Source organism: Martes martes (assembly GCF_963455335.1).
Source record: "Martes martes genome assembly, chromosome: 8".
NCBI classification, from domain to species: domain Eukaryota; kingdom Metazoa; phylum Chordata; class Mammalia; order Carnivora; family Mustelidae; genus Martes; species Martes martes.
Genome location: NC_137895.1, coordinates 56,629,529 through 56,655,428, shown reverse-complemented (window position 1 = coordinate 56,655,428; position 25,900 = coordinate 56,629,529). Strand labels below are relative to the sequence as shown.

Here is a 25,900-nt window from a genome sequence, read left to right as displayed (position 1 = left end):
AGTTGTATTTTTATGTACTACCAGAGAACAATTGGAAATTTAAGAAATGTAAGTAAAATGCTGTTTACAATGGGATTAGAAATGTAAAATATGGAAAATGTAACTAAGAAGCACTGCTCAGAACGATTGAAGACCAAGTAAATGGAAGGATATATTGTGCACATGGATCAAAAGATTCAATATTTTAAGATTCAGTTCTTTTTACTATAGTCTTTAGAATCAACTAACTCTCAATCAAAATGTAATTGGGAAATTTTTTATATAAATTGACAATTTATTATAAAAAGTTTATGAGAGGGGCACCTGGGTGGCTCGGTGGGTTAAGTCTCAGCCTTTGGCTCAGGTCATGATCTCAGGGTCCTGGGATCAAGCCCCGCATCAAGCTCTCTGCCCAAGCCCCTGCTTCCCCCCAACCCCTGTGACTGCCTTCCTGCCTACTTGTGATCTCTCTCTGTCAAATAAATAAGATCTTAAGAAAAAAAAGGTTTATGAGAATACAAAGGACCTAGACTAGCCAGTAAAATTTAGGAAAAGAATGCAGTTGGAGGACTTAGACTATTTGATTTCAAAACTTACTATAAAGCTACAGGAATAAAGATAGTGTGCTGTTAGCATAGGGATGATATATAGATCAGTGGAACCTCATGGGGTTTATAAATGGACCAATACTTCATATAAGTTGATTTTCATTAAAGATGCTAGGGTAATTTGATGGAGAAAAAGACTATTCAGAAAAAGGTTGGAACAATTGTATATTCATTTGGAAAAAGAAATGATCATCCTTTTCAGGTATCGCTAAGGAACTGAAACTTGAAATCATAGATTATGTACTTTGGGTGTCTTTTTTTTTTTTTTAAAGATTTTATTTATTTATTTGTCAGAGAGAGAGAGATTGAGAGTGAGCACAGGCAGACAGAGTGGCAGAGGGAGAAGCAGGCCCCCCGCGGAGCAAGGACCCCGATGTGGGACTCGATCCCAGGACGCTGGTATCATGACCTGAGCCGAAGGCAGCCGCTTAACCAACTGAGCCACCCAGGCGTCCCTGGGTGTCTTTTATGTAAGAAGGATTGGAGCTATAGTCATCAAATCAACAAAGAAAAGGCTCTTTTTCTATATCAAAAGATTAGCAAATGGATGCACATTTCTATATTTTAGATTAAAGTAAGATGTATAAGGAATAAATACTGCTTGCTTTAACCACAGTTTTGTGTCTGGTCCTTATCAAACAAGAGGACTTCTATCATAGTGACCTTGTGTAGTTCTCATGATATTTAATTGGCATGGAAGGTTTTAAAAATTACCGCATACTTTTACTTCTTAGCTAGTAATCTCATCAACCTTTATCTCATTCTGTTATGTTTTAGTTACTTTTCCTCATGAGCATGGTTTGTTAGACCAAATAGGTTGTAAGTGCATGAACTGTGTACTTCTTTGTAGCCCCTATGACCATCCTTAGGGCCTGTATGAGGCCCTAGAGGTCTTCGGCTCTAGGTCTTTAGGTCTTCGGCTACTGCTTGACCAACGTACAGCGTGGAAATATACTTCAAATGCCTTTCAGAATCTGTTAGATTGTTTGGTTCTATTTGACCGAATTATGAGAAGGGTGGTACCATTATTTTGAACTGAGTATGTTACAAGTATGGTTCCATAATTTTTTCATGGAATTCTCTCTTTTTGCACATTAAGATTCCATTTTGAAGCTCCTTTGTTACCAGTTCATAAGGCTTCAGGCCCAGCCCTTTAGGAAATAACAGTACAGAAAGAAGAATGGAGAGATGCAGCAAAGTAAATTGCTTTGAATCTCATTCCCTGATTTTCGTTTGGTTTGTTATATATGTTAGAGTTAGGACGCGTATTCCATGGTTAGGATTTAGAATATTTATGGGCAGTTCCTTATTGCTTCATTACCTCCCATATTTATTCTTATAATGGAGAAAGTTAGTAATGTTTAAAAGCCTTAGAAACTCCAAGGAATGTATTTCCTTCATTTTCAGTTTGGTTGGTAGAAACAAAGCTGGCTCTGGATAGGATAGCGGGCTTGCAGTTCTTATGAACTCAATGGTTCACTTAATTGTAAGCTGCTTGAAGATAATGGTCATATCTTACTTAATCCTATATGGCTTCAAAGTAACTTTTCACAGTGGGTGGTATTAATTTTTTTTCTAGAAGATGAAATGATCAAGGGTCTCTGGTTACTACCTGGGCCAGGATTGATCCTAGGCAAACAGTAATGCAGGGAAAGTTTGTTTTATACTCCTTCCCACCTGTTTTTATGTAGCTTCTTTCTTCACTTTGCTTCTCTTCTCTTCTCCTCTCCTCTCTTCTCTTCCTTTTTTTCCCTTTTATTTCTTTCCTTTCCTTTTCCTTTTCTTCTTCTTCTTTTTTAACCTTCTTTTTTTAACCTTTCTCACTTCTGTCTTCTTCCCTGACACCAGTCCCTGTCTATTACTCAATTGGCCATTAACTACTCCCTGGTAACAATGAACTGGTCATTAGATCAGCCTTAGCATTTTTTGTATGGGTCATCTGGTCACTTCATTTAGGAATTTTTTTTTTCTGAAGGTTTCTTTTTTATTATGTTCCATTAGCCAACATACAGTACATCATTAGTTTTTGATGTACTGTGGGCCTGGTATCCAAGATCTGTAAAGAACTTCTCAAACTCAACACCAAAAAACAAATGATCCAGTCGATAAATGGGCAGAAGACATGATCAGACACTTCTCCAAAGAAGACAAACACATGGCTAACAGGCATATGAAAAAATGTTCAGCATCACTAGCCATCAGGGAAATACAGATAGAAACCACAATAGATACCACCTTACATCAGATAGAATGGCAAAAATTAACAAGACTGGAAACAAGTGTTGGTGAGGATGTGGAGAAAAGGGAACCCTCTTACACTCTTGGTGGGAATGCAAGTTGGTGCAGCCACTCTGGAAAACAGTATGGAGTTTCCTCAAGAAGTTAAAGATAGAGCCACCCTATGACTCAGCCATCACACTACTGGGTATTTGCCCCAAAGATAACAGATGTAGTAAAAAGAAGGGGCACATGCATCCCAATGTTCATAACAGCAATGCTCACAGTAGCTTCAGCATTTTATTACATTTTCTTAAAGGCAGAGGGATGCGTTTCACAGTTTAAGTTTGGGGTCAGGAATGACCTCTGCCAAGTATATGGTATGTGTAAGGGGTAAACAGAGCCCTCCATCCTGGGACCCTTCTTTACTGTATTGCTTGGTTTCAGAGGAAGAGAATGACTTTGCCTGAGGAGCTCGAGAAGCTTCATGTAAGAAATGATATTTGAGCTGGACCATGAACAATGAGCAGTGAATTTTTTCCAGTAGGGAGGTGATTTGGGGTAAGGGACGGAGGTGGGAAAGAGGAGCAGTAATAAAACATTACAGAAAAGTGGAACAACTGCCTGGGCAGAGGTACAGAGATGAAAGCGCGGGGTATATTTTAGGAGCATGGAGTAGTCCTGGGTAAATGGGGCAAATGTTGCATGGTAGGAAGTGGAAGGAGACCGGAAAAAACAAAAAAGCAAAGAAAGCAAAACAAAAAAACAGACTGGGCTGGATTGTAAAGGGCCATGTATATGATTCAAAGGAGTTTGACCTGTAGGCAGTGGAATGATTAAATTTCTATTTCAGAAAAATGGAAAAAGGGAATGATCAAATTTCTATTTTAGCAAGCCCTCCTGGTAGTGAGACCAGTTATAAGGTCATTGCAGTAATCAGTCAAGACACGGTAAAGGTGCAGCAGTGGGGAAGAAGAGAAAGAAGGATTGCCTTTTAGATAATTAGAAGATAGAATTGATAGCATTTAGTGACCAAATTCTCCCTTATCCCAGTTCATTTATTCATTAATTCCATCAACATTTATCTGGCCCCCTAATGTAGGCCAAACACTGTGCAAAATACTTGAGAAGCAAATAGGACATGGCTTCTTCCCCTAATGAGCTCAAAGTTCGGTAAGTAAGGTTGACATTTAACAATTAAAATGCAATGCAGTGAGTACTGTAGAAGACAGAGCAGAAAGGTTTCTAAGAAGCCCATGAGTGTAAATTCAGTGTTTTACCCACTGTTGCATCCTTACCACTTGGTTTGAGTTGGGGTACCTACTAGGCGCTTAATAAATATATTGAATAAACATTTGAGCTTGGATGAGGATGTATATGGGCAAAAGAATGACAACTCCTTTTCCTCTGTATTGTAGAATAGAGAAGACAACTTTCTCTTGGTTTTGAAAATGGAAGATGTATCAGACTGTGCCCCTTGGTGGTGGGGCTTAGGATGGCACTAGATACTGGGTTCTAGACCTCGTCTCCTCTTTTCTCTTAGGACTCATGTAGATTATTTTGGGGCCTAAGGCCTCTGACTGCTGGCGAGCCAGAGAGTAGGGTCCAGAATAGCTGTTTGTCTACCCTTTGTTATTATCCTTTGGGATTTAGTAAGGTCTTTTAGAAAGTGCTAGATTACTCCGTCAGAGATAAGGGAAACTAAAGGAGAAGCTTTGTGCAAACTCAGGCCAGAGATTTAAGGAGAGACATAACCACTCAGGGCCAAGGAACCAGAGTAGGAGAATCCTGTGAGGGAGGTGAAACCCCGGGACAGGAAGTTTACATTGATTGTTCATTGCTCCTATTCACCAGGAGAATCTCCATTTAATTCTCAACTCTGCAAGTTCTGTATTTCATTTTATTACGGAAGATGGATTGAGTCAATGGCCTCTTAATGGCAACTAAGAAATCCAGCAAATTCTGCAAAATAAAGCATTTCTGTAATTCATTTATTGTTAAAAACTAACCCAATGTGAATTCATTTGGCAGCAAAATATGACCTAAAGTGATGTGAAGCTATTTATGGCTTAATTGAATCTTAAAAGTGTCTATGTTTTTATGTTTTTTGGGAGAAACATTTATGTATTTGATTACAGGGTCTTGCCCTCAATTTCTGTAAGGTGATGTTGGTTGATATTCAGTAAATGGGCTACTTACTGTATTACTTTTTAAATTCTGAAAATTTAAAAATATCAAGCTACCTCCTGCTCCTGGTGTTTTGGATAAAGGATTGTGGATTTATATTTCCTTTCAGAGATTAGTAAAGGCTTTTGGACTTAAAGAATGGGAGCTGAGAGTGTTTTTAATTGAAGAATAATTGTCATATTATTCTTCATCATAACATAACAATATTGTGTTTCAGGTGTACAAGGTAGTGATTCGGTATTTATATACAGGATGAAATGGTCACCACAATAAGTCTAGTTACCCTCCGTCACCACACCGAGTTGTTACAATATTATTCACTATATTTCCTATACTGTACATTATATCTCCATGTCCTTACTTTATAACTAGAAGGTTGTACCTCTTAATCCTGTTCACCTGTCTGTCCATCCCAGAGCTGAATTTTGAAGATGCACAGAAACCTTGTTTTGCTTCTCAGCTGAAGGTAGTATTATACCCTGTATGAGTTTGCTAGGACTGCTATGACAAATGCCACAGACTGGGTGACTTAAACAACAGAAACTTATTTTATCAAAGTTCTGGAGGCTGGAGGTCCCCAAGATCAAGGTGTCAGCGGGTTTTGTCTCTCCTGAGGCCTCTCTCCTTGCCTTGCGGATGGCCACCTTCTTCCTTTGTCCTCCCACAGTCTTTCCTCTGTATGTGCCAGTCCTTCATGTCTCTGTGTGTCAAATCCTCTCCTTATAAAGACCCTGGTCAGATTAGATTAGGGCCCGCTCTGATGGCCTTGCTTTAACTTTATTGCCTCTTTAAAGAACTTATTTCCAAATACATCATTTTCTGAAGTGCCGAGGACTAGGAGTTCGGTGTATAAATTTTAGAGGGACAAGAGTTCAGCCTCTCACACTCCCATGGGGTGTTTGAAAATGCATGAATGTATTTTTTTGGAGATTGCAATGACAGTTGAGTGTTAGCCTCACATAATGGAGACGGGCCAAGACGGCTAAACAGCTTGTGGTGTAAGAGAGAGCCCCACATGATGAAGTGTCTATCCAAAAGGCCAGCAACCCCTCTAGTGTGAAACACTCAGGGAGGATTGAAAGAAAGGTGTGGATCCGTCCCTGGGATGTGGTCTGTCAGATGGTTCTGTCTTTGATGGGAAGTTGAAGCCTGGCGATCTTAAAGGAACAAATGTCCTCATCTTGAAACTGATTTCCACCGTCCCCTCTTTACTTACTTTTTACTTGGTTCCATTAAGCAACAATCTGGACTTTGTGAAGGAGAAATAAAGCACAAATGGATTCCGCTCTATGAAGTTGAGATCAGAGTTGGCCCCTCAGTCTCTAGGAATAATGAGGATTTTACACTTTTTATGTTTCCTCAACTTATTCGTGACTCTTAGACTAAAATAACAGCCCTTTTTAAAAATAAATCCTACCTTGCCTCTAGGCTTACGGTGCTATGAAATAAAATTCCATGCAATGCTTAGCACAAGTGCTCAGATGGCCAGGGCACGAATTAGGACCCAGAAATGTGCCTCTGGCAGGTGTGGGCCCCGACATCCTTCTAGAATGGCCTTTGCTTCCGGTGTGTCCCTTTTCTTTCCCACTGGATCCCTTGCTCCTGCCTGCCCTTTGGTCCCTTGCACGTTTGGAACCCTGCAGTGCTTTACAAATATTGTCACATTCATTAGAGCCATTATACATCGTTAATTAAATTATCAACCAGTGCATCATAACGAATGTTAGAATGACAGTGAAGGGAATCTATTTCGTGGGCCTGTGCTGCCCAGACTGTACTTCATTTGTGTTTTCTTGAGTCATGCTGAATTAATTCAGTCCTCTTTTTACAATTTCAACATCCAGGAGAAACAAAAAACTGTAACAATTGCCGCTACAATACATAAATAAAAATGAATAATTCAGAACTCCTGTCTTCTTTTACTCCCCCTTGTCTAACTCTGACTGATGCCGGCTTTGCTTTCCATTTCGTGGTACTCGGCACGACAGGTAGAGGAGAATTTTCAGGTTTGGAGATAAAGACATAGAGCATTTTAATTGTTTTCCCCAGAAGAACCATTCCTGAACTGCTGGCAAGTCATGGCCTGACTTTAATCCTCTCAGTTCCTATGTGTGGGCTCCCCCTACCTACCCTCTACCCATCATCAGGTTATCCTAAAGAGGTTAAAACATCAGCACCTTTTCTTGGCCAGCAATGTTTGAAGCCCTTTTGTATTCCTTCTCAACAATTTTACCAGCCACTGGCCGCAGGTTCTTCTCAGATGGGAAGCTTTTGTGCGTTTGTCCATTACACATGTGGTTGGGTCAGTGGCCCAAGTCAGTGGCCCTTGCATGAGGAGGAGAAGGAACTGAAAATGGAAGTGGGAGGCCGAGGGTCCTTGCTGCAGTACCCTGGCTGGGCCAGGAGCTTGTCTCTGGCCTGTCAGCTTCCCAAGCATCTGCTGGTTAACAGGCTTCCCGACCTTTTGCTTGCCCCCCCATCCCAGTCAATGGTCACCAGCTTGGCGAGGGTGCACATCACAGAGCCAGGCTCCAGACCATCACACTGCTGGCTGGCTGTCACCCCCTTGGAGGGACTGGAGAAAGAGGCACGAGGGTTACACAGCTTGCTAAATAATCCATGCTTCCTTCTGTTGGAATTTTCTCCCTGCTTCTAGAAGACGATTTTTAAACTTTTGCTCTACTTTCAAAGTCATGACCAAGGGATGGAAACAGAAAAAAAAGAAAACCCTACCAAACCTCCATTTGACCACCACTGATAAAGATTAGGGGAGAGCCTCTTTGTACATTCTAATAGTTAATTAAATCTTTCATGTTTGTGTGCTGGCCTCCCAGGCAGACAAAAGAGGATAGAATCACCCGATGCATGGGCTTAGTGGGCCCATCTCTTTAATATACTACTTGGTAAGGTTTTTAATTTTGCAATGTTAGCTTTCAGGGTTTTGGCCTTTAGGTTTTTATTTTTCTCTCTTCATCCATCACCTCCCTCCCACCCTCAATAAAAGAGAAAGAAAGGATCATCAGATTTTTTTTTCCTTTTCTTTCAGGGACAGTAACGTGTATTAATATAACTAGGTTAAAGCCTGGTTGGGGCCCCACTTTCTCAACCTACCCTTTAATCATTTGTGAGGGGTTGGGGGCATGTGATATGGAGGTGGGTGTTGGAGCAAAAAAGGGAGAGATGCTTCAGTTTCAGAGGGCCTGGAGGCAGAGTCCCAGAGAGCGGTTTCCATGGCAGTGCTATGGAAACCAGTTTCTGCCGCTCACTCCTTCCCAGAGTAGAATTTCCATGCTTCGTATAGCTTGGGCTCTGAAAAACCCTGCTGGCATCTCATCCCAACTGTGACTTTATCATTGTGACCTCATCGTAACCTATGTTCTGACTTCTTTAAAATAGGGGTAAATCAGAGAAAAAAAAAAAAAAGAACCTGGTCCAAATCACTGGTATGAACTCTAAACCTTAAATCTTCTGTGCATTTTCCAGTAGGATGGAGAGAAAAATTAGTTTTACTGTGTATCGGTTGTCATTTCCATGTGTATCCACTCTTCTGGGTTCCATTTTATGGCATTGTCAAATCCGACTGTATTACAGATGTCAACTCCTTATGCCTTTTTAAAAAAAAATAATTTGTTGAACTAAGTGTACGGGATGTGTATCTTTAGAGATCTGTCGTCTCCTGTCTAGCCATACGTGGTGATCTTATCCTTCATATGACCTGTACATGTGTGCTGATTTTCACACATGGGGACCAGATGAAGGACCGTGGAGGATTGTTCTTCACTTTGTAAATGTCTCTCGAGGGTATGCACTGCTGGCAGAGTTTGTGGTATCATTTCATACTTGGAGAACAGCGTGTGTGTGTGTGTGTGTGTGTGTGTGTGTGTGTGTGTGTGTGTGTGTTGGGTCTCCTGAGATAGGGTATTGATTTATATTTGCAATGATCACCTACTTGTGGTCTTTTAATGGGAAAATTACTGTTTAGGGAATGATGTCAGAGCAAACTCATGAAGACAGTTCTGGAAGAAAAAAAGGCAAAAGTCTATAGCACATTTTTAGAAGGGAGATAGAAAATACATAAGTAGTTTAGCCCACCTTTCCACTTCAGAGACAGACGTAGTGGGCTTGAATAAATACCACCAGGCGGTATTGTTTGCAGTGAGCGCTTATTTTTTTAGACTTTAAAAACGGTCAGACTTTTTTTTTCTTCTTCTTCGTCTTCTTCTTCTTCTTCTTCTTTTTTTTTTTTTTACTTCTCTGGTTCTCATATTACACAGAAACATTCCCCTAAGCCCATTGTTAGACTGTGAATACATCTTTCCTACAGTCTCTTCAAATGTCTCTACACATGTCCCCAGATCTCGCTTCTCCAGTGACTCCATTTCCCTCCTCAATAAACAACCCACCCTTAATTATTTTTAATCATTTTCTGCTCAAAGAATTTGTGAATCCCTGGATACTCAGTGATTGCTTTATTCTGATGGTGTCAGAAGCTCCTGTAGATATATTTTCTACTGTCTGTTCTCAGGGGTGCCTGATACTGGATGGAAGTCCTGAAACATATTCCTGTCATGTTTTTTTATTTGAGAGGTTTTCGTGGTTTAACCTCAGTACCGCTGTATTTGCCCACTGGTCTGAGAAAAGGTACCTTAAGTAATGCTTATATATCTGCTGCCCACCTAACTTTTTCATTCGTTGATTCAGCATTCGTTTGTTCATGCATTCATCCTTCCATTCATTCAACCACAGATGGGTCCCAGATGCGTAGCAATGTGCCATGTATCCGTCATGCCAAAGAAACCCAAGATACCCAGTTGAACCCTACGGGATTGCTGACACTCCACTGCTATTGACCTATAAAGGGACAATTTTATATGCTTTAACCTAAGATAAAGGTACAGAATAAAAAGACCTAGAAAAACAAGATTGACAGTGGACGATAGTGTTTTAAAAACTGAAGAGATGAAAGTTCAGGAAGGAGCTATGACAGGAGGAACTAGAAAATGGGAATCCAAGCCCTCTCCGCATGCAGGTTTCTGTGGTGACCGTGCCGTCGTCACTAGCCACATGTGGCCACTTCGGTTTCAATTTAAATTAGTTAAGATTCAGTAAAATTAAAAAATCCCTTCGTCAGTAGTTTGAGCCCCAGTTCAAGTGCTCAGTGGTCACATGGGGTGGGTGGTATTGGATTGGACAGCACAGATGAAGACATTTCTGTCGCCATAGCAAGTTCTGCCATAGAAAAGCCCGATCCCTGAAGAGCAGAATAGGGCAAGAGAACTGAAACTTCCTTGTGAGTATCTGTAATGGCAGAGAAGAGGTTTGGTGACTTGGAGGAGGCTCTGGTTATTCCCCTGAAATTTATTAGTTCTCTTCTTAAGTCTGTTAGCTGTTTCCGAACAGTGGCCCAGGTGAATTTGGTCGCAAATCCTAACAGATAAAATCAGCATCATATTACGAAGACACCCCCAATGTGACGATGCTCTCCTTGGCTGGCCGTCTCAGCCCACCCTCATGGCTGAGGGTCACATCTCAAGTCTGACCTGGCCCTTATTTCTCTTTACCATCCCTCTGGCTGAGACTTAAGTGTACACGGAGGAATACACAGAAGCGGGAAGCTATCATTTGCCCGCCTTCCCCTCTTTTGAAAGAGTTTTGTACTTGAGGCCCTAAGTTCCTAAATCCCAACACTTTCCAGGTTACCTGAAAACTCGGATGTTTGATCCCAACTGTAACTCTCTATTGTCTGAAATAGATTGGGATGACTTTTTAATCTATGGCAACTTTCTTGTTTTATCCAAAAGGATCCATTTGGGGAAATCCTGGAGAGGTGACACATTTCATCATTTTTGCCTCTGAGTCATTGCCCACGTTGATCGGAAGACGCCACCGGTGGCGCCTGAGAGCACACGTACTCAGAAACATAAACACTGTCAGCCTTGTGCTTTTCAAATCGCCCCAAAGGTGAAGCTGCACAGCTTAATTAAAGCAAGGCTGAGAGAAAACTGAAGACCTCTGAGAAGGGTAATTTTGTCGCCTGCATTGTTAGATTGGACGTACCTTTCCTGGTTTGGATGTACTCACTTCTAAAAGGGAACGCATCCTAAATTTGTCACTACTTTTACTCCACACCTTAGTGAATGAATTAGCACTTTGGGGTGAGGCAGGCCTCGGTCTAAGTCCGTATACGTGACCTCTGGCAGGTGCCGTAATCCTCCTGACCTCCGGTTTCCTTGTTTGTGTAGAGTGCTCATTAGGGTGAAATGAGAATATGTTTACAGCACCGGTGCATAGTAGGTGCTTGTGAATTTTGGCTGTTCTGGTTACTCTTATTTTGCAGTAGCGGCTGTTACTGCTGCCAGCAAAATTTTTAATCCTCACCCTGTTTCCAACTCCCGGTACCCAGAGTCCCAGAGTGGAGTAATGTTTGGAATCTACGGCATTCTCACATGCTTGCTTTGCCATCTGGTTCTCATTTTTGCCCACTCTTATTCTTTCCTTATATCATAATTCTGATATTCAGTATTCAAATGGATGACTCTTTAAATAGCTTTATTGCTTGGTCTTTACTTTGCTTGATTTACAGTTTTCCATAAAATTTCCCCAAACTTCTCAATTGCTTACCGCATTGGAGTCGGGATCCCAGTTTACCATGCTTCACGAAATGCCTTTGCTGATCTCCACAGCGGTCACTTTGAGGGCAGGGCCATTAGCTTTCCATTCCCAATGCAAATGACTTCATGGTTTTAAATATCATGTCTCTGTGATGGACAGCCTGATCAGCGTATCTGTCTTACTATTAATTTTTTCTTCCACTTCCATTTCTTCCTGTTGTGATTTAATCTCTTGCAGATACTTCAGATTTAATAGAGTAAAACACTGAACTCTTTATTTCATTTGCACTTTTTATTTGTTGGATTTCGTACTCTTCTTCGTCTATTGAATGCCAAGCACTGGAACGGAATCTTGCTAATAGACAATGTTCAAAGTTGAAATAGGTTTAGTAGCGGAGGAGAAGAGGAAAACGGGGGAGGAGGGGGAAATGTACAGATGAAAATAGAGGGCAGGGGAGAGCTTAAATAGTGGGAAATGCAAATAGAAGAGGGGAATCAAATTCTGTCCAAATGCCTCATCCCCAAAGTGGTTTCAGCCATCATTTTGCTAAGACTGTTATTCCCATGTAGAAGAAAAGAATTCTTGCATTTTCTTGTGGTTTCTTCGGCAGGGTACAACATCGAAAGTGGTGTTACAGTGTCTTGAGCATAGAGAGGGGCTTGGCAAATATTTGTTGAATTGATTTTTTATGGTCGGGTAGACTGATTGACTGAGAAATTTAACCCTGCCTATGAACACCACTGTATCTTAAGAGGATAGGATGTACTTCTTTTTTTCTTTAGTGACTTCTGTAAAACAGTGGCCATGGGTCATGGAGCCTTTGAAGGATCTGGAGAAAGCTAGAGATCCCTTTTCCAAAAAGGTAGCCACATGCCAAATTCTGCATATGGTTTCAGGGGATTCATAGATTCCCTGAGGCTATTCATGGAGCCCAGGCTTAGATCCCTGCTCTATATTCATAGAATTCCCGTGACATCTTCCTCATTCCTTATCTCCATTAAAAGATGACCCCTGTGCCCTGTTCCAAACCAGAAGTCTTAGTGAGTGTCATCCTCTACTTTCTGCCCTCTAGTCAGACTACTTGTATTAGTTGCCAGATCCTGTAGCTTCATATATTAAGTAAATGATTCTGTTTAATGAAGGAAAATGCCTTTTGTAGTGCTCACATAAGTCATCATGTCCTGAATGTCATTGTGCAGACATAGGGAGGGTGCCTCTTTCTGACAAAAATGGCCATACTTTTTACAACACTGGGTCATCTGTTAATAGGGCCTGTAACCTACAGAATGGGAATGGGCCAGCATGGAGAGTTTGGTTTTCATCCTGACAGCTCTGTTTTATTTTGCATCTCCCTCATTATCTCCTTCCACAGTTACACATGTCCAATGCCCATTTATGGCAGTTAGGCCCCTGGTCTTGGCCGGTTACCATAGGTGTCAATGGTTAATGATGAGACAAATGATTCTTGCTGCTGGATTCAATAAATTCATCCTACTCAATGTGACAAGGAGCTAATGTTTTATTGCCCACTGGTACCTTAATCCAATTCATACAGTTGGACTTCCCTACACGATGGTAAACCATTGTTTTTGGAGGTAATTTATGGGTATTGGAAAGGAGGAAAAGACAGGCTTTCCACAACCCTCTTGTTGTAGAGTGTGGGTAACTGGCCCAGGATTTGGATATATGGATCGAAGCAGAGAAGGGGTATTATTTCTTGTTCCCTGATTCACTTGACAGTTAGGAGCAATCAATATTTTTGAATACCTACTGTGTGCCAGACCCCATACTGAGCATTAGAACACAACAAGTGTTAAGAAGAACACAAAATCTGCCTTCATGGTTGTTGTAGTCCAGAATGGGATATAGACATACAAAGTGTTCATTCGGTAGTAACTGGAATTGTTCTCCTTTTCTGGGGCCTGTAGTAAGGGAGGCAGGATGCTGACAAAGTATACAGGCTCACTCACCATAAGAAAATCTTTTAGAATGATGATGTGTTTATTCAACTACATTTATTCAACAAACATGTACTGAGTACCCATTGTAGTCTAGACCTTGGGAATACTGTATGGACAAAGATAATCCCTGCTTTGATGAAACTTAAATTTTCATGAGGGAAACAGAAACTAGATAACACAAAAATATAATATGAGACAGAATTAAGTACTATGAAGAAAGTAAAGCAAGGTAAGGGGATAAAGAAAAATGGAGAATGGGGAGGGGGTTCATATAGAGAAAATGGGTAAGGAAGGTATTCTGAAGAGGTGGCATTTAAGCAAAGACATGAGGGTGGGAAGGAATGAGGAGCTTTCCAGGTTAAGAGAGCAGCAAGCAGAGAAGCTCTGAAGCGGGAATGAGTTTGGCAGTTGGAGAAAGATGGAGAAGCCCTCCTGGCTGGAGCAGAGCAGACTGGGGAGGAGCAGGAGATGAGGTCAGAGAGACAAGCTGGGCCCCACAGACGATGTCAAGTTGTCTGAACCTCGTTCTGCACATGCAGAGAAGGAGTCAGAGGGCTGTATGTTTCCAGAAGAGTACTGAGTGCTGGATGGAGATTAGGTGGTGGGTGGGGGCACACCAGTGGAATGGGGGCCAATTTAGAGAGATCGACTGATTCATTCAGTATTTTCCATAGTTCTACTCCATCCTAACTTATCCCTGCCTTTGAGGAGCCCATCTTGTAGTGCACCTTGCTGATTTCTCTCTTCTTTTCCCTCGGTGAACTTTTTTGAAACGAACCCTCAAGATGACCGGCGGGAGTGGCCAAACTCCACTTTATGAGTTTTCTCTCTCTCTCTTTGGCATGCAGTTCCTTGCCTTAGATCAGGATTTTCAGATTTTGAGTAATACTAATTGCCACTGTTTTTTATTTCCAACGTTACAGATGCCAGGCGTATATTATCATCTCTTTTAATCCTCACAAATACTCTGCAATGAAGTTATTGTTATTCTCATTCGACAAAGGAGGACATGAAAGCTCAGAGAGATGATGTCATGGCCACATGCTAGTACATGGTAGTGAGGACTTGATCACAGGCCTCTTGGCGTCCAAACGACTTGGCTTTTCTACCACACCACCCTGTCTCGGAGTTGAAGAGCAGGGTGAGCTGATTTGGAAAGTTAGGAAATTGGCTTTTCTGAGACTGGTATACTAGAGCTAGTGGCTCTCAATGAAAGGTGACTTTGTCCCCAGGAGAGATTTGGCAGTATCTGGTGATACTTTTGGTTGTCACAGGTTGGGGTAGAGAGTGCTACTGGCATCTAGTGGGTAGAGGCCAAGGATATTGCTAAATATCCTACAGGATACAGGATGACCCCTTTATCAAATAATTGTCTTGCCCAAAATGTCTGTAGTGCCAAGGTTCAGAAATCCTGTTTCAGAGTTATTTTTCTGCATTTCTGATCTGTTCATAACTTTAATTAACATATATCATCAGTTATCACCCTGTTTATATTTCTTTGCTCTTGTTCTAGGAGAAGTTAAGGTTCAGCTAGAAAAGGGAGACTGTTGCCAAGCTGTATTTGGTTTTGTTTTTGTCAATAAGTGGTTGTCTCCTAGCACCATTTTCTCTATCATTGATGATAGCCTGGGCTCTGATTCTAGGGCTCAGGAGTCCCTCAGGCATTCTGAGTCATTCTGGGATTCGAAGTCCTAAAGTTTCTGCCCTGAACTTTCCCATTGCTTCATGCTGGTCTTCCTCTGGGGTGGCTTAGGTCAGGCTGTCAGCACTGGAAATAGCCCTTCTACAAGGAAATTGTGTGAATTGGGAACAGGTCAACGCTAACTCCCTCCCATTACCAAACTCAAAGTGATCCTAGCTGCGAGATTTGGAACACAGTCTAGTAAGCAAATTGTCCTCTACCAGATAGCACCCCTTCAAGCTTTAAAATGCTGATGCACACTGATGGGACAGACAGGATGACCCCTGCCTCCCTGCCAAAAAAACAAAAAAGTGTACAATACAGTCTTTATGGCTTTCTTAATCTAGGCATTACCATAAATCAGAGCTGCTAGCGCAGAGGGCCCTATAAAGGTAGCAACTTCTCCGTCCATTTGTATTTAACTTTATAGCATATAAGGTCATCCGTGGTCATCATTTGTCTCTCTAGGTCAGGAGGCTCATCCCATTACTTAAAAGGATAAAAGATGATGTGTTATGTTTTTGCTTTTTAAATGTCCCATCAGAGGACTTGTCCATAGCTGGGTGCCTTGGGTGAGGCCCCAATTCCATGACAGCCTCTCTCTGCAAGAGCATGGATATGGAAGCAGGCAGAGGGCCCTTGATGTGGTGCCCTGCTTTAAGAAGCCTGTTGACACTTTTACTTTCCCTCCGACTTGCCTGATGGCAGAAAAAAAAAAAAAAGAAAGAAAGAAAAAAAAAACCAACCTTCTGCTTAATAAATGTCTGCTTGTAATATTCTGAAACAAGGAGGCTAATCAAAGGCCCTGTTCTGCAGAACAGGGACGCTAAATGACAAGATTAATTTCCGTAATCAAGCAGCTTAATTTGGACATTTTCCCCCCTCTCTGTTGCTGATTGAAATTGAGGCAAATTTCGCAGTGGTGAGATTCTGTCCTGGCCTAGTAAAGCGTACTTACTGGGACTAGAAGAGGGGGGAGGCAAGGTGACGTGGTCAGGGAAGATAAGGGGAGGGAAGTGTGAGGGGAAGGACGTCACATGAAATGAAATGTGAAAGAATGCAAGAAAGTGACTGGGATTTTTCTAGGACCTCTTGTTAGAAGTGGTGTGAGTCTTTCATGTGGTTGTCCCCACGGTTGACCACTCACCGACCTGGAATGTTTCCATCAGAAATAACATCACAGTTGTCATGGAGATTCATACAGCCATAGCGTGCTTGGGCAGAAGAATCCCAGAGAGATCTTCTCATCCACCTGCCTCTTTTCATAAAGTAGCCCCACAAATGTTAAGGAACTCGTGTCCTGGCATAATTTCAGGCCAAAAAGTCAAGATGCTTGAGCAATCCTATGGGATTTGCAGGAAAAGAAACTGTAACATGGTGATAGACCTTGTGTTTGTATAAAGTATTATAATTTACAAGGCACTTTCAGCATATTTAAATGGCAGAGCATGCTGCTCAAATTAGAGTTTGAACTGAATATTTTTGGATCTCTAATAATACAAATGATAACAACCTGCATGCTTCTTGTGTCTTACAAAAGCAAACACCTCCCAATGGGGGTGCAAGCATCTTCCTTTCTCTTGTGCTGTTCTTAGTTAGCATCGGAGAATATTACTTTCAAGAGAACATCAAGTCTTACTGACCTTGTAGTTTAGCATTAACTCTTCGGAATTTTGAGCTTCAGGTTTTCCTTGGTCCAACCTTGTTGAGCTTATGAGGTTATTTTATGCTTATCTGTGAGCCCTGGTGGGAAATGTGGTGGGGTGGGTGCATTTGTGGGCAAGAAGCCAAATAGCTATAGGGTTTAACACTGACATTGTCTTTGATTCTCCATGAGTCATGGGACATTTCTGGGCTTCAGTTTCTTAATTGTAAAATAGGCATGCTAATTCTGATCTGCCTCACGGAAGAATAACTAATAAATTATTTCAAAGCTCTTCCCAAGTGTAGAGTAACCAAATAAATACCAAAAGATGAAATAGGACACCTGGGTGGCTCAGTCGGTTAAGCATCTGCCTCCAGTTGCGGTCATGATCTTGGAGTCCTGGGATGGAACCCGTCATCTGGGCTTCTCCCTCTTCCTCTACCCCTCCCCTTGCTCCTGCTCTCTCTCACTCAGTCTTTCCCAAATAATAATAATTAAAAAATGGTGGAAAAAATGGCCTCCTAAATAAAATGTGTTTAGGGAAAATTCAATCAAGACCGAACTGGACTGAAATTAGTAGCTGAGCAGCCAGGCTGTGTGTTATGTTGGGTATGAGAGACAGGGCAAGTTAATCCTCCATAAATCCATATGAACTCTAGGTTAGCACAGAGAGGTCTGTGTGGACTGAGACACCACTGACCACTGTGCCCATTAGCCCTAGCCTTCACGACCGGGATCTTAGAGAAGTAGGGCTGGGCCAATCTATTTTTTCATTTAAAAGGTATTTAGTGAGTACCCATTATGGGCAAGGCGCTATTGCTTCAAGACACTCTTCCAGACCACATGGAGTTTAGAATTTATTGGAGAAGATAAAACATAACCAAGGGTATATAATATAAATCTCCATGAGAAACACTCTAGGAACTGTAAAACTAAGTGTTATATACGAATGCAGAGGGGAGTTTTAATTAGTGTGATCAGAGAAAGCGCCTTTCGGGAAAATTTGAATTCCAAGGATTGCCATGGGTGAGGACAAGGGCAAAGAGTAGAGCATCTAGGTGGAGTCGAGGACCAGCATGGCCAAATATGAAAATGTATTAATTTTCAAGAATGAGGAGTTTAGATATCTTGCTCTTGTATTTCTTTTGAAGAGTTAGGACTAAAACCTAGGTGGGGAGAGATTATGGAGAGCCCTAACGGACTGTGGAGAGCCTGAAAGGCATAAGAATGTATGAAAGTACAAATTGTAGGAATAGCAACTTAAAACACGGACAGAGCACACTGATCTTTCTGAGATGCGATAAGAGTAGAGAGTGAAAATCAATTTAATAAAACCCAAGTAATGCACAGTGTAGGGTGGACAAAACAAGCCATAGAGGATTAAAGTAGCATTCAAAAGATTTCTCATCTAAATATAATAGCTCACTAACAAAAAAGAATCTGCAGAAACCACAAGACACAGTGATACCAGGAAGAAGAGACAAAGAAGTTTGACAGGTGCATACTTGACTACCTCGGAATGCACATTCCAGTGCAAAGATGTAATTTGGCAGGTTCAGGGAAAGAGGGAAATGGGTAAATAATGAATAAAGCACTTGGTGAGATGACAGCTTGCATTGAGCACAATCTAATTCCATGTAGTGTACTTTATCTAGACCAGAGGGACATAAAATGACTGGTTGGAACAAACATAGCTTCAGGTTCACAGGCAGAAACGCAAATGCCCATTTGGAGTTGATTCTCCATCAGCTGAGACTTGGCTGTGGGTAATCTTGTGTGAATTGCTGTTCTGCAGGAGTGTGTCTTCCTTTCTGGCTCCTGGGAGAGCCAGGAGTCTGGTCCTACCCCTTCCCCACTCACTGTAGGCTTTAGGGTGCTTTGCCTCAGATAGAAAGTGAAAGAAGTTTTTTAATTTTTTTTTTTCCATAGAGAGGGAGAGCAGCTAAGGGAGAGGGAAAGAATCCCAAGCAGACTCCCTGCTGAGCGCAGAGCCCCACGGAGGGCTCAATCTCATGACCCTGAGATCATGACCTGAGCTGAAATCAAAAGTGGGAAGCTTAAGGGACTAAGCCTCCCTGGTGCCCCAAAAGAAGTCTTTTAAAAGAATTTTTGTGCTTGTTCACAGTCCCCAGCATTTATTTTTGTTTTTGCATTTTTTAAAGATTTTATTTGAGAGAGAGGGCAAGCGAGCATGCCACGAGTGGGAAGGGAAGGGCAGAGGGATGAGCAGACTCTGTTGAGCAGGGAGCCCCATATGGGGCACGATCCCAGGACCCTGAGATCATGACCTGAGCTGAAGTCAGATGCTTAACCGACTGAACCACCCAGGTGCCCCTGTTTTTGCATTTTTTTAAAAAAATGTTTTGGTTCAGTTTATATGGAAAACTCTTTAAAAACATCATAGTAATATCAATGAAAAATAATCTAATTCCAGGGAACAGGTATTGAGGAATGTCCATTTGGGAGTAAAAGAGGGGGGGGAGTTTGAAACATGATGTCTAATCTCAGCTCTGATAGTTACTAGTTGTCTGAACTAGACGAGTGACTGGATAGTGGCCATCCTCTGCAAAGCCATGAAAATGTGTGATGGAACGTGCATGCCAGCCCACTGCCCGGCACAGGACATGAGCTTTACTTTCTTTTAAAATTAAGTGTAACTTTATTATTTTTCTTATTACAAAAGCAGTACATGCACATTGGGGAAAAATTGGAAGAGAAGGGAAAAATTAAAGCAGACATCATCTCACCAGATAGTAGTTAGCAATCTAAACATCTCTCAGTGTGTGTTATATAAAATCAAAATGAGGTCATACTATGCATATTGTTTTGGATCCAGCCTTTTTCTATTTATCAATATATAACGGTCATTCTTTCCTGTCAGAAACATCCTTCTGCATCATTTTTAATGAATGCGTAAAGCTATGCAATTTAACCAAATTTCCAAATGGAGGGGTTTTACAAATAATACAATGATGGGACATCCTTGCAGAGAAATTCTTTTTTTTTTTTTTTTTTTTTTTTTGTCTAGCCTTAATTATTTCTTCAGTATAAATTTGCAGAACTGGATATGCCTGGTCAAATACTATCAACATTAAGGCTTTGGCTATATCTTATCAAACTGATCTCCAGAAATTTTAAACTAGTTTGCATGTTTATCAGTTGTTTATGAGGGTATCTATTTCCCCACCTTTGCCATAAGGAAAAAATGTCTTGCATATTTAGGAAGGTTAAATGTTATTGTTTAAATTTCTATTTTAGTTAATTACAGGGAACTTTTAAAATATACTCACTAGCCACTTGATTTTTATTTTGCCTTTGTTCCGTTTCTGTGATTCTGGAAGGTACTTTAAAATGGCAGCTCTTCTTTCCCCCTGTGTTTGTCTTCAGGATTTGACTTAGTAAATTATTAATTTTTGCTTACATATTTGTTACTTTGGCGTGACTTTCCTCTTCAGGGAAGCATCATCTTAGTCGTTTTCTGTATCCTGAGCAGCCAGGATAAGTAAGGATGCAGTAAGCATCTGGTAGGTGTGTGAATGGATGGGTGTCACTGCGTGAAGTTAAGCTGGGGTGAGCTCCCCTTTTCTGCTCACCCAGAATCCACGCTGTCAGTGACTGGGGGTAGCAGGGCTCTTCTTAGCCATGCTTATGAGCTGAGCTCAGAGCTATTCTCAGGGACCAGGCAAGAAGAAGGCTTAGTCTGATGAAAAGGGGAAGACTGTAAGACAGTGCGCAAGGAGGCCAGGAACTGTGGTACTGAGCCTGGTGGTCAGTACAGGACCAGGCGGAGGCCAAATGGGGGACAGCTCTGTGACAGGGCAGCATTTCTTTTGTTTCATCAAGTTTTTTTCCTGTCTGACACCTTGGAATTGTTCTATCTGATTTCCCCATCGATCATCTCACCCAGAAGGAGCTCTTTGGAGTATAAAGAATTCTTGCTGTATTTTTTTTTTTTGAGAAGGTCATTTTTACTGAGCTAAGACCAATTGTTTTTTCATGTTGGACAGTGGGGCCATTTCTGCAGGCTGACTGGGATGTTGTCACAAGTTGTCTGTCTCCTCAGTCATTTGGAGGTTGGAGCTGGTGTGTGGCCTATCCTGGTGGTACTCTCTTGCTTTCTTGCTCTTTCTCTCTGGAAGTCCTAGCTTATGAACTCCTCATATTTATAGGGTAAGATACAGAAATGAAAAAAAAAAGGAAGGACATTGATATTAGATAATAAGTCATGTATGGATTCTTAGAACGTTTTGTTATCTGGGAGTCATAGATTGTGAATGAAACATGTCATGATAGAGGACAGAGTGTCTTACACAGTCTAGGCATGTTGGTAATATTTGCACAGTATATTTCATATGATACACTTAATGAATATTTACTGCTTATATTGACTCAATTCTAAATCTGTGTCCATTGTCATTAAGTACATATTGGTATGGCAAATTTTGTTTTATGACAAATTGTGTATTGGTTACAAAATCATGAAATATGTTGTTTGTTGATTGCTATTTTAGTAGGGACAGTTGTTTAATAAATCTCCCACTTATTAGGCTTTCAACCATATATAAAAAAGAAAAAGAAGATAAAGCTCCTTGAGGAATGTATTTTTAATTTGTATAAACTGTTAACATTTGTTGATCTACTAGAATATTCTCTTTGAAATAAATAACGTATCTAGGCCCTGCATCTTACGTCATTTGCTTATATATTTAAATCAGAATATTACATGACATTTAAGATATGCATATGCAGTAGAAAATGAATTTTTGACATTTACTTGGTTTATTGGATCATTGTGGATTTCCAAGCCTTGTAACTTAAGTTCATGATAAATGGTTTTTGAACATGTGACATCCAATTTGGCCCTTCATAGAAGTAAAGTTTATAACTTTTTTTTTTTAGTTTCAAGAATCTTCTGCCCAGGAATGCATGTTGGTTTCCTCTTGTAATTTCTGTGGTTTTGAGACTAGAGCTGTTAATGCCCCATGGAAGCCTGAGAGGTGGGCAAAGAATGATAGTTTAGACAACTAGTGGAGATTTAAGTAAATTTGTACATGAAGAAAAACCAAGAAAATATTAATAACTTTGAAGAAACTTTAGGCAAGAGTGATAAAAAAACAACGGTCAGGAGTTTGGATAATGGGAGTCAAACTAAGGAGGACAAGTACCATCAGTGAAGGGAGGGCAGGAGAGGAGGTCAATACGATGGTGCTCCACAGATCAGGGAACACAGAGAATAGTCCACTGTACCCACAAGCCTTTGATGGGAGAAGGCAAGTAGAGGCTTAAAAAAAAAAAAAAAAAAAAGGATTTATGCCCAAATGTAGCAAAGGCAGCAAGAAGTGGGGTGGGCTTCAAGGTCGACATTGAGCCCAGCTGTCATTCGGTTCTAAGTGTGGTGCAGTAGGAGACGTTCTTTAAGGGAACATGAGTTGGACCTCCCACTGGTGAAGTATTGGATGCCGATCAAGGAGCAGAATGGCATGCTTTAGTTGGATTTGAGGGAGCTGCTTTGTATTCCCGTTATCAGAGCTCTTTATATTCTGGGGCTGATCTTTCGTCAACACCATACGGATGGCTCATGTTGTTCAGGAAGGTCCCCTGGGAGAAATAGAGTATTCTGGAGCTCTGACATCTTCCAGGAAGGCTGCAAGTTTCAGGTCTGGCAGATTTTCATAGTAGGATCCTAAGTGCCCTCCATCTCCCTGCTTAGCACACTCTCCTGAAGCATGCATTCTGTCTCCCTCTCTCTCACCATGGGGGGGGGGCATCTTTAACTTGCCTGCACCCCCTGCCATCTCTGGCAGTCAGTTTCTCACAGAAACAATCTCTGATGCTCCTGACCACCTCCCCTCCTCCTTCCCTTTTCCTCCCTTTCCTCCCTCCCTCCTGCTGATTTGTTATTATGTACTGCAGCTGCCCGGAGGATTTTAAATAGACCCATAATGGCACAGCAGCGCCTCTTGGAAGTTTAAATATAACCTTCTTGTTAATCTTGTCTGTGGCGGCAGCAGGAACAGCACCTGGAGAAGAAGGCGATGGACAAGAGAGGCCCTTGGGGTTCTACCCCGAGATCATGGTTTAGCAGTCTCTCAGGTGTCCTGGGATCCGACAACATTTGGACCCAACCTCATGGTCGGGGCTCTGCCTCAGTTGAAGTGCATTTGGTATTAGATTGATAGTCCCTAGAAATGTAAGCATGATGGAAAAGAGAACCCTGGACAAGGGGGAAGGCCTGAAACTCCTCCCTACCTTCTGCCGAAGTGTCACTCACCCCTCTATCCACCTTAACACCCGCCTTCTCCCGCCCCAGAGGCAGAGTGTGTTTGGTCTTATTGAGCCTTTGGCCCTGTATGGCCGCCTGGAGTGGGAAGGGTGGGTTGGTGTCAATTGCAGGAGTGGCCCGGATTCTTACGGAACAGGTGCATACATCCTAAGCACTTTCAGTGCATAGTCTAAGGGCCTCAGATGGCTTCCGGACAGCCCTGACCCAGGGCCATGAAGTTGTTCAGGAAGAGAAGAAAGGCTGCAGATTCTGGCCCCAGTTCCCAAACCTGTCAATGTTTTCTTAGACTTAACAGATGTCAACCCCTAATATTAATTCAGTTGTTCAGTGACTATTTATTGAGTACCGGTGATGATGGGGACTGTTCTGAGATCAGTGGAAGAAAGCGGCTACAGGGAAATGAAATACCTTGTTAAATTCAAGGAAGATCTTGATGTTGGAATAATAAACTGTTCAGAACAGAGATTTTCTGGAGGATGTGTCCTAATATCCATTTGGTTCTGTTGCTTCATGTAGAAATGTTCTAGGATGTGCTGCTTATCCAAGGAAAGGAATAAAAGAGAGAAGAAATTTCATGGGGGAAAAAAAAGAGTTTTAGTTCCATAAAGTGTAAAGAACTATGCTAAACTCTTAGTTTTGGTAGAAGAGGTAGGGGAGTATTTCTCATCTTAAGGCAGTTTCCAGTGTAAGAGGGGAGGCTGAACATATCATGATAAGCCCATCAAACTTTGTTATGGTATATTTTTGAGTATGTGGAGAATTTATATATATATAGCTCTATTTTATACTGTGAGGTGAACATCGTTGTCTTCACTTTGCATAGAAAGAAAAAATGAATACAAACAGATTAGTTTCCCCAAGGTCAGCCAGCTAGGAAGCTGTGGGACCAAGGCATCTGTCTCCATCTAAGATTGTGTGCTGTTCATCTTCTTGTCCCTAAGGGGCTGGTATGATGTATATGAAATTACAAAATTCACACTCTTTTTTTAACTGAGTGATTGAATGATGACACCATGTGATCTTCTTTATAACACTACAATCATATATTCATTTCAGAATAAGCCCATAAAAACCATTTTAAACATTTCAGTAAAACGGTTACTGAGGAAAGGGGATGGGTCAGGAATAACCCGGGTTATTAGGCCATAACAGGTTATGGTCATACCTATGGGCTATTAAGGAGACATCCCAGGTCACAGTAGACACACCTTGGTAATTAGAGGGACATTCCATGTCACAGTAGTCACACCTGGGGAATTAGGGAGACACCCCTGGTCAAGGTAGACCCTCTTGGAGTTTTAGGGTGACATTCAGGTCAGGGTAGACCCATCTGAGGAATCAGGGAGCTATCCCAGGACAAGGCTGGGTGTGATTGATTGCAGAATGCATTCTGGAGTTTTGCTATCGGAAATATAGCCTGAGGACCAGAGGCATCAGTATATTCCGGGACCTTCTGAGAAATACAGTCTTGTCTTCGCTTCCGACCTTCTGAATCACAGCTGTGACTTAAAAGATGGGCTTGGACGAGACTGAGTAAGGAGGGAGGCTTTTTACAGAGTAGCACCTGGAAATTATTGGAGGTAGGAGAGAAAATGCTGGTGAGGCATTAAGCACTACTAGAATATCACTGAAGTGAACCAGCAGAAAGGGCAGAAAGAATCACAGGAGGGTAGCTAGCTGGCTTGTATCTTCCTGTGGGAGAACAGCTGGACCCTTCAAGTTGACCAGTGCTGTTTTATAAGATTTCTAAGAATAAAGATAATACCAAGCAATTTTTTTTTAGTTTTATATCCACTCAATAAGGACATTAATAACTTTTAATTCTCTATTGAGATTGAAACCAGTTGTCACTTGACTCAAAATATATAGTTTTCTATCCACTTGCGTGAAGCTGGACTTATTTGAAAACGGCTAGACAGGTCCTGCTGTCTACTCATATTTTGAGAAGCACGTTAGGGATTTTTCCAAATTATTAGCACAGTCATGTCTGAAGTGAGTGAAGCAGAATGAACCAGTCCCTGGCCCAGATGGGAACTGATTTCTCTACTTTCCGCTGTCGCGGTCGGAAAGGTACAATTGATGCGTATTTTTAATCATCTGTTTATGGCAGTGAGTGAGAAATACAAAGGCCGAATGCTTTGTCTTCTTTTAAGACGCTTGCTGTCTAAATGCAGAGAAGCAGAGGTGTCAGAGCTCTCGTCGTAATAAAATCTTTGAGGTGAGAATGAACAAGGGAGGTATGACAGGTAATTAGGAAAACTAGTGTCTTGTACTGTTTTGCCACTAAGTTTGGGTTTTTGGAAAACACCTTAATTCCTTCAGGTTTCAATTCTTCTCTCTGTTAAAATGGGAAGTTGGGGCTGGGTGGACTCTAAGGTCTTTTCCTGATCACGCTCCTAAGCCTGCAGGAGAATGGCAACTCAGGGGGCAGAGTCATGGATGAAGTTTGCCTGGCCAGAAGGAAGGGACTAGAGGTGCTACAGAAAGCCTGTTTATCTCACAACGGTTTTTCAAATGAGTTGATCTTTTTCTTTTTTCTTATAAGGTGACTTACTACTTGCATTACTAATTGCCTGCTTTCAAGGTTAATGGACATTTCCATTTCAAATGGTTCTAAAAGCTTTTCGGAATTGGGGAAGGGCTTGTCTGGTCATTTGCAAACCCAGCTGCTGTTGATCCTTGCCTGTGCCCTATAGTCACAGTTATGCTCCCCTTTGGTCCTCTTTC

General features: G+C 41.5%; 1 protein-coding gene across 1 annotated transcript in view; it reads left to right on the top strand.

Moving 5' to 3' along the window:
- GRIN2B (glutamate ionotropic receptor NMDA type subunit 2B) overlaps nt 1-25,900 on the top strand; it is a gene marked incomplete at both ends in the record, with an annotated part of 280,489 nt that overhangs the window by 41,301 nt on the left and 213,288 nt on the right. The window lies entirely within an intron of this gene.